Source organism: Chiloscyllium plagiosum, chromosome 46 (assembly GCF_004010195.1).
Source record: "Chiloscyllium plagiosum isolate BGI_BamShark_2017 chromosome 46, ASM401019v2, whole genome shotgun sequence".
NCBI classification, from domain to species: Eukaryota; Metazoa; Chordata; class Chondrichthyes; order Orectolobiformes; family Hemiscylliidae; genus Chiloscyllium; species Chiloscyllium plagiosum.
The window spans coordinates 11,313,830-11,329,083 of record NC_057755.1 but is presented as its reverse complement, the minus strand read 5'-3'; the positions used below and the strand labels follow the sequence as shown (position 1 = coordinate 11,329,083).

General features: G+C 44.7%; 1 protein-coding gene across 1 annotated transcript in view; it reads right to left on the bottom strand.

Moving 5' to 3' along the window:
• Positions 1-8,004, bottom strand: part of LOC122544098 (gastrula zinc finger protein XlCGF7.1-like) — a 15,145-nt gene extending 7,141 nt beyond the window's left edge. The window contains exon 1 of the mRNA XM_043683120.1: positions 7,769-8,004. The gene's annotated coding sequence lies outside the window, so the exon portion shown is untranslated. The remainder of the gene's footprint in view (positions 1-7,768) is intronic.
• Positions 8,005-15,254: the final 7,250 nt, after the last annotated feature.

Genomic DNA, 15,254 nt, shown 5'->3' with positions numbered 1-15,254 from the left:
CAGAGGAGTCACAGTCTGAAGATACGGGGGGTAGGTTATTGCAGACTGAGATTGGGAGAAATGACTTCACCCAGAGTGGAGAGCCTGAGGAATGCTCTGTCACAGAAAGGTTTGAGGCCAAAGACATTTTTAATTAACAGTTTAAAGGGTTGTGGATGGCAGGCAAGAGAGTGAGACAGAGATGAGGTCAGCTATGGTCATATCAAATGGGCGGAGTAGGCTCGAGGGGCTGAATGGTCTCCTGCTGTTCCTTGCTCTTACGTTCTCTCGTTCCAGGTCACTTCCCCACTCCTCCCTCACACTCCATCGTTCTCCTTTTCCTCAAATTCACGTGAAATGACGAGCCTTTTGACATTATGTGGTCTATTGAGTTGAAAAACTATTTAAAGCATGAAATTCGTACAGGACAGAGAGACGTTATTCAGTCCATTAAGGTCTGCATCAAACTTCTGAAAAACATCCCAATTCCCGACCGTCCATAACCATGGCTCACCAACCTAACCTGCAGGTCCCTGAACAGGAATAGCATAGCCAATCCAACTGGATACCTTTGGACAGTGGAAGCAAACCAGCGCACCTGGAGAAAGCCCATGCACACGTGGGGAGTAAATACAATCTCCACACAGTCAGGGGCACGAGGGTGGAATCAAACCGTGGTCCCAGGTACTGTGAGGCATCAGTGCTAACCGCCGAGCCACTGCGCTGATGCCCAATCCACGTTGTCTAACTGCCCTGGTAAAACCCAGGGGCAACAAAAGCTTGAAATGAACGTTCAGTGAATTGATCATCAAACCGGGTTTGGATCTCACAGAATTGGATGTGAGATCTGTGATTGGAGCTGCTGATGTTGGAAGGAAAAGTGTTATTGCTGCGTGACCACATTTCCAATGATTATACATTACCCAGTGTGATCAGAACTATTCATTGTTTTCGGGTGACCAATCCAACGGCACAATTATGGGGAGAGCGCGAGAAACAGGGCCAGAGTCAGAGGATCAGCCATGATCCTTTTGAATGGAGTAGCACACTCAAGGGGCTGAATGGTTTCCACTTGTTCCTCTGATGGATGTTTCTTTTCAACATATTCTCACAAAGTGAGCTTGAAAGTTCCTTGAAAGTGGACTCCAAGGAAGGCTGGATAGTGAAGAAAGCATTTAGTGTGCTTGCCTTTATTGGTCAATGCATTGTGTACAGGAGTTGGAAGCTCATGTTCTGGCTGTGCAGATCATGGGTTAGGCCATTTTTGGAACATTGCGTGCAACTCTTGTCTCCCTCCTATTGTGAGGATGTTGTGAAACTTGAAGGGGTTCAGAAAGGGTTTACAAAGAAGATGCCAGGGTTGAAGGGTTTGAGCCACAGGGAGAGACTCTATTGGCTGGGGCTGTTTACCCTGGAGCCTCGAAAGTTGAGGGGTGACCTCATTGAGGTTTATAAAATCATGCCTGGCATGGAAAGGACAAATTGGCAAGGTAATTTCCCTGGAATGGGAGAGTCAAGAACGAGAGGGCACAGGTGTAATGTGAGAGGGGAAAGCTTTTAAAAGCACCTAAGCGGCAACTTTTTCTCACAGAGGGTTGTGCATGAATGGACTGAGGTCCTGAAGAAGTGGTGGAGGCTGGTACAATTACAACATTTAAAAGGCATCTACATGGGTAATGAACAGGATGAGTTTAAAGGGATATGGGCCTATTGCTTGCAAATTTTACACGATTAGACTAGGTTACCCGGTCAGCATGGACGAGTCGGACTGAAGGGTTTGTTTCCATGCTGTATATCTCTATGAGCTCTGAGCGTGTCAGTCGTGATTTGTTTGCATGATCTAAAATGAAACCTGGGAAATGTGGAAATCATAATGTCCCTGTGGAGATTCCCACAGGATATAAATCAAACACTCTGTCACCTCTGAGTTTTATTCCAATTTTATTTTCTTTTGGCTCTGTGAAGAAACTGATTAATTCTGTCAGGAAATGCATAAACGGATTGCTAAGGCGAATGAGATATATTACATGATCCTGGGCATAATTGGTGTCCCTGGTAAGTGAGTGTAACCACTGAAGTAATGCAGATCAGTATTCTTCAGTTTACACGCAGCGGGATTGGTGTTTTTATTTTCCTGTAAAATCGTCTGCGTAGAATAGATTTTTAACATTGCTTAAGAGTGCTTTTTAATGCTGGAGTTGTGTTTACAGAGGCTGCCGGTTGGATGGCGCTAGAGGGAAATTTTATTATCAGATTGAAAGCTGTCCGCTGGATGACATGAGGAGGACTCGTTTTCTTTAATTAAATTGTTCAGTCATGTGGTTGATTTTATTCAAGACATACTTTTTTTTAATTTCTTGCACGCTCAGTATTAACCCTTCAGAATGCCTACAGCGTGAAAGCAGGCAATTTCGCCCATTGGGTGCACACAGACCTTCCAAAGAGCACTTCTCTGTAACCCTGCAATCCGCACGGCTAACCCACGGAGGTTGCACATCCCTAGATGCTCTGGGGCAATTTGCCACGACCAATCCACCCAAACCTGCACATCTTTTGACTGTGGGAGAAAACTGAAGCAACCCAGAGGAATCCCACAGTGACACAGGCAGAACGTGCAAACTCCACACAGACAGCGACCCGAGAGTGGAATCAAACTCGGGTGCCTGGCGCTGTGAGGCAGCCGTGCTTACCACTGAGTCACACCTTTAGTTTAAGGAAGACAGTTTAATTTATATTTAACGTGCTACTGTAAGCTTTTTTTTAGTTTTAATGTCGTTGAGGCCATACACAACATGGCTCCTGGAGTTAGAGAAGTGATTACACTGCAGGGTCAGTCAGATAGATGGTGACTGTCAGGAAAGGTTACAAGGTAATTCGGAAGGTTCGAATGGCTATTCCTCTCTCAAGCAGAGGCAATCAGATCCTGGGCACGGAGACTGAACCTTATCTTCCGTGGAGTTTTTCAAAATGTTGAAGAATAATTGTTATCGGGGACTGCCCTGTCAGGGGCAGAGATAGGAGATTCTGTGGCAGTGAGAGTGAATTGACGATGGTTTGGGGATTTGGGGGTGAACCATTTCGAACTGAGATGAGGAGACATTTCTTCACCCAGAGAGTGTGGAGCCTGTGGAATTCATTACCACAGGAAGTAGTTGATGCCAAACATCGAATGTGTTCAAGAGGCAACTAAATATTGCACTTGGGGTGAATGGGATCAAAGCAAATGGGGAGATCTTGATGAATGGCGGAGAGCAGGACCGAGGGGGCAAATGACCTCTTCTGTTCCTATCATTGTTCCTTTCCTGTTGTTAGTACTAAGGATGTTTCAGAAAGTGTGAGGCATCTTGTTAAAGGGGAGGGTGAGATACCGGAATTTATCGCACACATTGGTTAGAATTATATAGTCAGGGAAATGATTAAGGCGTTACAGAGTAAATATACGGAGAGTGAAAAAAAAACTTCAAAACTAGTAATATCTGGTTTACTCCCGGTGCGAAAAAGGAAAAATGAGGTAAATCAGTATCTGGTGTAATGTTCAGGAATTCGGATTCTTAAAGCTTTTGGATCTCTTCTGGGTAGAAAAGATACGTTCAAACAGATGGGTTTCACTGATGCAGATCATTATGTTAACACGGATTGGCTATAAGCAATTGACGAATTGTCGACACTGTTTGGGTAACACAAACTTCCTATGGAATGAGTATACCAATTTCCCATAGTGATCTGGTACAGCTTGATTTTCTGTAGTGTTGGTTTACAGAGGAACCAACTGTCACGCTTTCGCAGAATGACCTGCACTGGAAAAGAACTAATATCCTTGTGGGAAGATTTCCGAAGTCAACTGTAAACTATTGAGGGGCGGTGGGAGGGGCTGGTGGGGGGAGTGACGGCGGTGGTGTGGAAGTGGGAAGGGTATGCAGAGTTGGAGAGAGCCTAAGTAGCTCAATAAAAAGATAGATAAGGATGGTTCTGAATCTGAAAACAACAAGATAATTAGAAAAACAATGGGAAGAGCAAGTCAGAAAATGAAGTAACTCTCAAGAATGGAATTGCCTTTATTTTATTGCAAGGCGTCTCACAGCTAAGGCTGATGACCCCATGGCATGTTTGGGAGCAGGGATTTCAGACATCAGAGCTGAGGGATGGACAGGAGTGGCAGCTCAATGTTCCTGATTCCAGATGCTATAAGAAGGACAGAAAGAGAGGCAAAAGAGTCTGCAGAGTGGCGTTTTTGGTGCCAGAAAATATTCCTGCTGTTACTAGAGAAAATATTTTGATTGAAGATAGAAATGAAAAGGAACAATTACTTTGATGAAATTGTACCAGAGACACCCCTCCCAGCAGTCAGAAGGAAATTGAGGAATTGATCTCAGATATTTGTGAGAATGATAAAGTTGTTGTAGTTTGTGATTTTAATTGTCCAAGCATTGACTGGGGCTACCATAGTCTTAAAGACTTGGACAGTGAAAACATTGTTAAATGTCTAGAAGGAAGTTTTCTTTATTAATATGTAAATATTTTCACTAGAGACAGAACCAAATTCGACCTTCTCTTTGGTAATAAGACAGGACAAGTGACTGAAGTGACAGTAGGGGAACACTTTGTGCCAAATGGTGATAAGTTTATTAGTTCTGGGAAAAGACAACCCATCCATAAAAAATCAAGTTTTTAATTGGAATAAGGCAAAATTTAATGGAATGAGATGAGAACTTGCAAAAATTGGTTTGGATGGTCTGCTTGCAGGTAAAGGGACACCTGAAAAGTGGGAGGCTTTGAATAGCATGCGAATGAGTATTCAGAGTGGTTACGTTCGTGTTAGAGTGAAAGGAAAGGCTGGCAGGATTAGAGAACAAAGGATCAATAAAGATATTGAGGTTCTACTAAAGATTAAAAAAAGAACCATATATCAAACATAGATAACTGGATTTAGTAAATTTCTTGAGAGTATAAAGAGTGTAGGACCATTCTCACTAGGGAGATCAAGTAGGCAAAAAGCGGAATGCGACATGAAAACATTCCACAGCAGAGAAGAGGAAGTGTTGAAGGTCTTAGAAAATAAAAAGGTAGATAAATCTCCAGCACGTGATCGAGTGTATCCCAGGACTTTCTGGGAAGATATGGAGGAAATTGCAGAGATATTTGTATCATCTATAATGAGGTGTGAGGTGTCAGATAATTGGAGAGTGGCGGATGCTGTGCCTTTGTTCAAGAAGAGATGTAAGTTGAAGCTTGGGAACTGAAGACCTGTGAGTTTGACTGTGTTGTTGGGTAGATTATTGGGAGTGATTCTGACAGATAGCATTGGTATGCATTCAGAGAGGCAAGGAATGATCTGGGATAGGCAGCTTGGTTTTGGTGTGAGTAAGTTTCTCGTGATAGGCTGGTTAGCAAGGTTAGATCTCATGGAATACAGGGGGAATTAACCATTTCAATACAGTACTGGCGTGAAGGTGGAAAAAAGAGGGTGGTGGTGGTGGGTTGCTTTTCAGACAGGAGGTCTGTGATCAGTGGAACGCCACAAGGATTGGTGCTGGTTCCACCACTTTTTTGTCATTTATATGAACGATTTGAATGTAAACATAATAGGTATGATGAGTAATTTTGCAGATGACAAGAAAACAGCGAAGATTACCTCAGAGTACAATGGGATCTTGATCAGATGGGCCAATGGGCCATGGAGTGGCAAATGCAGCTTAACTTAGATAAATGCAAGCTGCTTCATTTTGGAAAGGCAATCAAGGCAGAACTTATACACTTAATCGTTTGCTGAATAAAGAGACCTTGGGTTGCAGGTTCATAGTCCCATGAAATTGGAGCCGCAGCAAGATAGGATAGTGAAGAAGGCAGATCAGATTACATTACAGTGTGGAAACAGGCCCTTCGGCCCAACAAGTCCTCACCGACCCGCCGAAGCGCAACCCACCCATACCCCTACATTTACCCCTTACCTAACACTACGGGCAATTTAGCATGGCCAGTTCACCTGACCTGCACATCTTTGGACTGTGGGAGAAAACCGGAGCACCTGGAGGAGACCCACGCAGACACGGGGAGAACGTGCAAACTCCACACAGTCAGTCGCCTGAGGCGGGAATTGAACCCGGGTCTCCGGCACTGTGAGGCAGCAGTGTGTCACCGTGCCGCTTTTCTTTATTGGTCAGAGCATTGAGTATAGGAGTTGAGAGGTCATGCTGCGGCTGTATAAGACATTGGTTAAGTTACGTTTGGAATATTGTGTGAAATGTTCTGAAACTTGAAAGGGTTCCGAAAATATTTACAAGGATTTTGCCAGGGTTGAGGATTTGAGCTACAGGGAGAGGCTGTACAGGCTGGGGCTGTTTTCCCTGGAGCGTCAGAGGCTGAGGGGTAACCTTATAAAGGTTTACAAAATTATGAAGGGATGGATAGAACAAATAGACAAAGCCTTTTCCCTGGGGTGGGGGAGTCCAGAACTAGAGGGCATAGGTTTAGGGTGAGAGGGGAAAGATATAAAAGGGACCTAAGGGGCAACCTTTTCACGTAAGGGTGGTACGTGTATGGAATGAGCTGCCAGAAGAAGTGGAAACTGGTACAATTGCAACATTTAAAAGGCATTTGGATGGGTAAATGAATAGGAAGGGTTTGGAGGGATATGGGCCGTGTGCCAGCTGGTGGAACTAGATTGGGTTTCGATATCTGACCGGCATGGACGGGTTGGACCGAAGGATCTGTTTCCGTACTGTACATCCCTATGACTATTTAATATGTATCTAGACAGATACAATAATGGGTATGGAGCAAAGGGATACAGATCCTTAGAAAATAGGCAGCAGGTTTAAATAGAGGATCTGGATCAGCACAGGCTTCACGGGCCAAAGCACCTGTTCCTATGCTGGAATGTTCTTTGTTCTTTTCTCCATCTCCACCCCAAATAAAAAACACACATACAAGACCAGGGACTGTCCACCTCATCCAAACTCCATATACCTGTCCTTCTGCATTTCTACAGCAGTTTCTGGGATCATTCTCTGAAACAAAAGCAAAGAGAAAGTCTGCAACAAGAGGTGTAAAGATCATGAGCTACATAGATTGGGTGAATACACATTGTCTTTTTCCCAGGGATGGGGAATTGAAAACAAGGGCACAGGTTTCAGGTGAGAGAGGAGAGATTTAGAAAGGACCTGAGGGGCAACTTCTTCAAGCAGAGAGTGGTGCGTATATGGAATAGGCTGTCAGAGAAAGTGGTTGAGGTAGGTACAATAGCAACATTAAAAACAAATTGGATATGGACATGGATGGGAATAGAGGAATATGGACCAAATACTGCCAACTAGAACTAGCTGGGTAGGTACCCTGGTCAGCATAGACCTGTTTCCTTGCTGTATTAGATAAGAATCCCTACAAGTGTGGAAACAGGCCATTTGGCACAAGTTCACACTGACCCTCTGGGGTGTGTTATTCGTCAGAGGGTGTGCATGGAGTTGTTGGGCTGAAGGGCTTGTTTCCACACTTTAGGGAATTTAATGTAATCAAAAGTAACCCACCCATCCAGACCTTTTTCCCTCTGACTCATGCACCTAACACTGTGGAAAATTTAGCATGGGCAATCCACCTGACTTGCACAATGTGGGTGGAAACCGGAACACCCAGAGGAACCCCACAGAGACCGGGGGAGAATGTGCAAAGTTCACACAGTCAGTCACTCGAGGCTGGAATCCAACCTGTGTCCCTGGCGCAGTGAGGCTGCAGTGCAAACCACTGAGCCACCGTGCCGCCTACTCTATGACTTTAATACACTGGAAATGCTCACCAACTCAGACGGCATCGGCGGAAAGAAAGTGAATATTCCAGTTCAGGTAGATGGACTCCGTAGTTTCCCACACCTTTACTGCAGAAAGCTGTGTCCCCAGGTTCTGCTAAACGCTGACACTCACGACTGACGTCACATTCGGCTTCCGAAGCACAACGCGCATGCTCCATGGAAAATATCCGCTTCCGTGGGGAGGCCTTCTAGCGCCTGCGCAGTAAAGCACTGGTGATGGAATTCGGCCCCGTTCCTTCCAATTTGGCCGCTTTAGCCATTGCCCCCATTCTGCAGCAATGAAGATCGGACGGTGATCAAACACTGATTTCAAAGAGTAAGAAATAGTGAAGGACACGGCAATGAGGGAGATTCGGCATTTTACAACTGAGTTGCTACGTTATCAGGAGCCTTTATGTGTCAGCAAGCATAGGGATCATCGGTTAAACGGACTTGGTATGGTGGACGCTTTTCCAGAGTGGAATAGAGTCAGGTATTGTTCCTGATATGTAATGACAGGGTCGTATTGGAAGCTTATCTTGGAGGCAAATCATTCACCAGCTTTCAAGAGCCTGATTTAGTCTCTCTCTCACACACACAAACATCCTCTCTCCCTCTGTCTTTCCTCATGCAGGGGCAAGGGTCGCATGCACGTCTAGACCATGAAGTGGGATTTCTTCACTGAAATACATCATTCAACCATAGAACCAACAACCGAATCCCTATATCCGCCCCTTGACATTCAACGGTATTACCATCAGATGAAGGACTTTTGCCCGAAACGTCAATTATTTTACTTCTGGGATGCTGTCTGACCTGCTGTGCTTTTCCAGCACCACACTCACGACTCAAATCTCCAGCATCTGCAGTCCTCACTTTCTCCTAGTGGGGGATTTAGTGATAGCAAAAGTGAGGACTGCAGATGCTGGAGATCAGAGCTTAAAAATATGTTGCTGGAAAAGCGCAGCAGGTCAGGCAGCCATTCCTGAAGAAGGGCTTATGCCCGAAACGTTGATTCTCCTGTTCCTTTGATGCTGCCTGACCTGCTGCGCTTTTTCAGCAACACATTTTTAAGCTCTGAATCCCCCACTGTCAACATCCTTGGGGTTACCATTGACCAGAAACTCAACTTGACTTACCACATAAACATAGTGGCAACAAGAGCAGGTCAGAAACCAGGGAGACTGCGGTGAATAACTCACTTCCCTAACACCCCAAAGTCTATCTACCATCTACAAGGCAAATTTCAGGAGTGTGATGGGTAATTTAGAATGGCCAATCCATCTAATTTGCACATCTTTGGACTGAGAGAAAACTGGAACATCCAGCGTGAACAGGAAACCACGCAGACATGGGAAGAACATGCAAACTCTGCATAGACAGTTGCCTGAGGGTGGCTCCCTGTCACTGAGGCCACAATACTAATCACTGAGTCACCATGTCGCCCAAAGACCAGTGATAATTCATCAATAATTATGCTCACTAATTCCTAGTTTTGACCCCACAAATGATCAAAGTAATTTATGTCAATTTCACAACCTGCCTTTGTGATTTGTGACTTCTCACTCACTCCCTTTTTTAGATTAGTTACGTAAGATACTGGATCTGAATAACTTGCAGGCAGGAACTTTAATCACACATCGGGGTGGCACGGTAGCTTAGTGATTAGCACTGCTGCCTCACAGTACCAGGTTCAATTCCAGCCTTGGGTGACTGTGAGGAGTTTGCACATTCTCCGCATGTCTGTGTGGGTTTCCTCCGGGTGCTCCGATTTCCTCCCACAATCCAAAGATGTGCGGGTCAGGTGAATTGGCCATGCTAAATTGCCCGTAATATTAAGTGCATCAGTCAGGGGTAAATGTAGGGGAATGGGTCTGGGTGGGTTGCTCTTCAGAGGGTCGGTGTGGACTTATTGGGCCGAAGGGCCTGTTTCCGAACTGTAAGGAATCTAATCTAATCCCATCAGAATTGAAAAGAGGAACTCAATTTCACAGAACCTGGACACTGTCTTCAATTGTGAACATGAAAAGTTACAGCACATTCACAGTGGAAAGAAAGTATACACGTGCTGTGTTGGAGTGAGGATTCAGGCAATCATCTGGCCTGTCCAAACACCAGTGCAGTCACAATAGGGAGTACACGTGGAAATGTGGGGACTGTGGGAAAGAATTAAACTACCAATACAAACTGGAAATTCATCTGTACATTCACATAGGTGACACCATTCGCTTCTTCCCAGTATGGTAAAGGATTTACTCATTCATCTCTTCTGCTGAGACACTGGTGAACTCACACTATGGAAAATGTTGTAGAGGTCCTAAAGTCCCATGAGCATGTTCACACTTATTAGAGACCAAACAGGTGCTCCCACTGTGGGACTGGCAATAAGATAAGCTCACTGGATACCAGGGTACTCATATTGATAAGAGCCCATTCCCTTCCTGTGTGTATGGACAATTCAAATCCACTTTCCTGAGACACCGGCAAATTCACAAGTAACTGCAGTGAATGGATTTTTCAGTTAATCATATCTGGCACTGACCAATGGTTCTGTTTGTCACAGAACACAGAACGTGAGAGTGCAGCACAGGTCCTTCGGCCCTCAAAAGCCTATCTAAACTACACTATTCCATTATCATCCAATGACCATTTAAATGGCCTGAAAGTTGGCGGGTCTACTACTGTTGCAGGCAGGTCATTCCACGCCCTTACTACTCTCTGAGTAAACAACCTACTTCTGACATCTGTCAGATATCTATCATCCCTCAGTTTAAAACTAATATCCCCTTGTGCTAGCTATCACCATCTGAGGAAAAGGGGTCTCACTGTCCACCCTATCTAAATCTCTAATCATCTTGTATGCCTCTTTAAGTCACCGCTCAACCTTCTCTGTAATAAAAACAGCCTCGATTTCCTCAGCCTTTCCCCACAAGATCTTCCCTCCATACCAGGCAACATCCTAGTAAATTGGATAAAAACAAATTATTGCGGATGCTGCAATCTGAAACCAAAAGAGAAAATGCTGGAAAATCTCAGCAGGTCTGGCAGCATCTGTAAGGAGAGAAAAGAGCTGACGTTTCAAGTCTAACTGCCAGACCTGCTGAGATTTTCCAGCATTTTCTCTTTTGGATCCTAGTAAATTGCCTCTGCACCCTTTCCAATGTTTCCACATCCTTCCTATAATGTGGCGACCAGAATTGTATGCAGTACTCCAAGTGCGGCCACACCAGTATTTTGTACAGCTGCAATATGACCTCCTGGTTCCGAAACTCAATCTCTCCAAAGATTCAACTACCATGTTATGAACAACTACCCTGTTAGTCTCATTCCTATCCAGGATCATCTTTGCAATCCTCTCCTCTACATCTCTGGAACTATTAGGAGGCCTATGGATAACTCCCAACAGGGTGACCTCTCCTTTTCTGTTTCTAACCTCAGCCCTTACTACTTCAGTAGACAATCCTCAAAAGTCCTTTCTGCCACTGTAACACTGTCCTTGACTAACAATGCCACACCTCCCCCTCTTTTATCTCCTTCCCTGATCTTACTGAAACATCTAAACCCCAGAACCTGCAACAATCCATATCTCCAAAATGGCCACAACATCGAAGTCCCAGGTACCAGCCCATGCTGCAAGTTCACCCACTTTATTCCGGATGCTCCTGACATTTGAGGACTTGTTTACTGAAGTAGAGTAACTGAGGTTAGATGAGATTAGATTCCTTACAATGTGGAAACAGGCCCTTCGGCCCAATAAGTCCACACCGACCCTCCGAAGAGCAACCCACCCAGACCCATTCCCCTACATTTACTCCTGACTGATGCACCTAATATTACGGGCAATTTAGAAACAGGAAAGGACAGGTCACCCCGTTTTCTGTAAGTCTCTGAAAAGTTGCAGACAGGCATGTTCCCTCCCAGTTGGGGAACACTTCAGCGGGCCAGGACATTCGACCTGGGACCTTTGGGTGACCATCCTCCAAGGCGGACTTTAGGACAGGCAGCAGCGAAAAGTGGTCGAGCAGAGGTTGATAGCTAAGTTCCATACTCATAGGGAGGGCCTCAACCGGGACCTTGGGTTCATGTCACACTACAGGTGACCACCATTGCACTATACACACACACGCACTCCTATATACACGGACATACATATACATAGACACGCACACACACACACACTCCCACACTCACACATGCATCCTCTCAGAGAATTAGACCACTATACACTCTCTCTCACAGACACTCACAACCCCACATCCCAGACATACTCGCTCACACTCGCACATGCACCCCCTCACAGACTTAAGACACTCTACACTCACATACACACACATATACACTCTCTCTCACACTCACAACCCCCCCAACCCAGACACACACACACAGACACAAAGACCCACGTGCACACATATACATATATGTTTGTGGCGTGAATTTGTACTTGCAGAGTTACATTGTACTTTGCTCAAAAACTGCAAGAATTCATGTAAAACTCTGTTATCTCACTTTTTAAATTAGAATTAATCTAAACATCACGGCACAGACAGAGAACACAGGGGGCAAACACCTTCAACATATTGTCTCGCTAAGACCAGTTGTTACAGTTAACCTGAGAATGCAACTTTTAAAAAAAAAATTTGTGATTTACACATGAAAGAAGTGAAACTATCATGGTATTCGAACAGATGCAAGACTCAACAGACAATCAAGGTATTTTTCAATGTATAATTTCAGTTACATCACACTGTAAACTTTTGCTGTAAATTCTATGCTTTACAATTGTGTCCTCCACAATCACCTGATGAAGGAGCGGCGCTCCGAAAGCTAGTGTGCTTGCAATTAAACCTGTTGGACTATAACTTGGTGTTGTGTGATTTTTAACATTTTTCATAGTGTGAGTTCACCAGTGTCTCAGCAAAAGAGATGAATGAGTAAATCCTTTTCCATACTGAGAAGAGGCGAATGGCGTCACCTGTGTGAATGCACAGATGAATTTCCAGTTTGTATTGGCAATTTAGGTCTTTCCCAAAATCCACACATTTCCACGTGTACTCCCTATTGTGACTGCATTTGTGTGTGGACAGGCCAGATGATTGCCTAAATCCTCACTCCCCCCACACAGCAAGTGTATACTTTCTTTCCAGTGTGAATGTGCTGTAACCTTCCATGTTCACAATTCAAGATGGTGTTCAGGTTCTGAGAAATTAGGTTACTCTTTTAGATTCTGATGGGATGTGTGATTTAAGGTCCTGCTTGCAAGTTATTCTGATCCAGTATCTTTTGTAACTGATCTAAAAAAGGGATAAAGTTAAAAAAATCACACAACATCAGGTTATCTTCCAACAGATTTAATTGGAAGCACTAGCGTTCGGAGCACTGCTCCTTCCTCAGGTGGTCAGAACCGCCTGATGAAAGAGCAGCGCTATGAAAGCTAGTGCTTCCAAATAAACCTGTTGGACCATAACCTGATGTTGTGTGATTTTTAACTTTGTACAGTCCAGTCCAACACTGGTGTCTCCAAATCATAACTAAGAAAGGGACAGAGTGAGAAGTCACAAATCACAAAGGCAGACTGTGAAATTGACATAGATTTCCTTGCTCATTTGTGGGGTCAAAACTGGGAAATAGTGAGCAATTATTGATGAATTGTCACTGGTTCTTTGGGCGACATGGTGGCTCAGCGATTAGTATTGTGGTCTCAGTGACAGGGAGCCAGGTTCGACTCCACCCTCAGGCGACTGTCTATGCAGAGTTTGCACATTCTTCCCTTGTCTGCGTAGATTCGTTTCTGCTGGATGCTCTAGTTTCCTCTCAGTCCAAAGATGTACAAGTTAGGTGGATTGGCCATGCTAAATTACCCATAGTCTTCAGGGATGTGTCGATCAAGTGCGTTAGCCATTGGAAATGCAGGCTATGGGGTGGGGGGTGGGTGTGGATGGACCTTTCTTTGAGGGTTGATATGGACATGTTAAGCAAAATGGCCTGTGTTCACACTTGTTTTTATTTATTTGAGAGACTTGGGCATTGCTGGCTGGCCAGCGTTGTTAGCCCAACCTTGTTTGCCCTTGAGAAGATGTTGGTGAACTGCCTTCTTGAATTGCTGCAGTTCACTTCCTGTAGGCCATCCCACAATACCGGTAGGGAGCGAATTTCAGGATTTTGACCCAATGACTGTATATTTCCAAGACAGGATAGTGAGTGGCTTGGAGGGGAACCTGCAGGTGTTCCCAAGTACTTGCTGCCTTTGTCCTTCTTGATGGAAGTGGTTCTGGACTTGGAAGGTTCTTTGGTGAATTTCTCTCATGCATCTTGTAAATAGTACACACTGCTGCTACTGAGCACCGGTGGTGGAGGGATTGAGTGTTTGCAGACGTGCCAATCAAGTGAGTTGCTTTGTCCTGGATAGTATCAAGCTTCTTGAGTGTTGTTGGAGCTGCACCCATTCAGGCAAGTGGGGTGTATTCAACCACACTCTTGACTTTTGCCTTATAGATGGTGGGTACACTTTGGGGTGTCAGGAGTTGAGTTACTCGCCATAATCTCCCTGATTTCTGACCAGCTCTTGTAGCCACTACGGAGATGCCGGTATTGGACTGGGGTGTACAAAGTTAAAAATCACACAACGCCAGATTATAGTCCAACAGGTTTATTTGGAAGCACTCTCACTTTCTGTGCATCGCTCCTTCATCAGGTGGTTGTGGAGGATACAATTGTAAGGCACAGAATTTATAGCAAAAAATTACAGTGTGATGTAACTGAAATTATACATTGAAAATACCTTGATTGTCTGTTGAGTCTTTCATCTATTCGAACAGATGATAATACTGTTGAATGTCAAGGGTTCGATGTAGGGATTCTATGGTTGAATAATTTCTTTCAGTGAAGATGTTTCCTCCCACAGTCCAAAAATGTGCAGGTTAGGTGAATTGGCCATGCTAAATTGCCCGTAGTGTTTGGTGAAGGGGTAAAGGTAGGGGAATGGGTCTGGGTGGGTTGTTCTTCAGAGGGTCGGTGTGGACTTGTTGGGCCGAGGGGCCTGTTTCCACACTGTAAATAATCTAATCTAATTAAATCCCACTTCATGGTCTAGACGTGCATGCGACCCTTGCCCCTGCATGAGGAAAGACAGAGGGAGAGAGGATGTTTGTGTGTGTGAGAGAGAGACTAAATCAGGCTCTTGAAAGCTGGTGAATGATTTGCCTCCAAGATAAGCTTCCAATACGACCCTGTCATTACATATCAGGAACAATACCTGACTCTATTCCACTCTGGAAAAGCGTCCACCATACCAAGTCCGTTTAACCGATGATCCCTATGCTTGCTGACACATAAAGGCTCCTGATAACGTAGCAACTCAGTTGTAAAATGCCGAATCTCCCTCATTGCCGTGTCCTTCACTATTTCTTACTCTTTGAAATCAGTGTTTGATCACCGTCCGATCTTCATTGCTGCAGAATGGGGGCAATGGCTAAAGCGGCCAAATTGGAAGGAACGG